The following is a 425-nucleotide window of genomic DNA, read 5'->3' as shown; positions in this document are numbered from 1 at the left end:
ACATATATACTTACACAGACACACACACACGTACATATTTACATAAGCAGTAATCTATAATCACTCATTACTCTCCACCTATCTTAGCTATTGTGGCCCATCGCGGCCTCAAACTGCTTCTCACTATAAACACCACTCCCTACAGTTATTCACTACGGTCTAGACTAGCCGTTGAACAAGTTGATAAACTTGATCTTGTTTCAACAACAGTAATAAACAGATTATCAGACAGAGATGTGTAAAAGAACTGCGTCAGTCCGTCCATTATGGTATTAGGGAGATGGGTTGGAATGGGGCATTGGGTGGGCGATGAGATTTGTACTATTTTGCTGGGGAAAGCTAACAGAAATAATGAGGAACCAAAAATGCGTATCAAAAATAGGTGACCTAGAAAGGATAAGGAACCAACATACCAGTTTTCGGTA

Source organism: Octopus bimaculoides, chromosome 20 (assembly GCF_046866305.1).
Source record: "Octopus bimaculoides isolate indiv1 chromosome 20, ASM4686630v1, whole genome shotgun sequence".
Lineage (NCBI taxonomy): Eukaryota > Metazoa > Mollusca > Cephalopoda > Octopoda > Octopodidae > Octopus > Octopus bimaculoides.
This window is presented reverse-complemented; position numbering follows the sequence as displayed.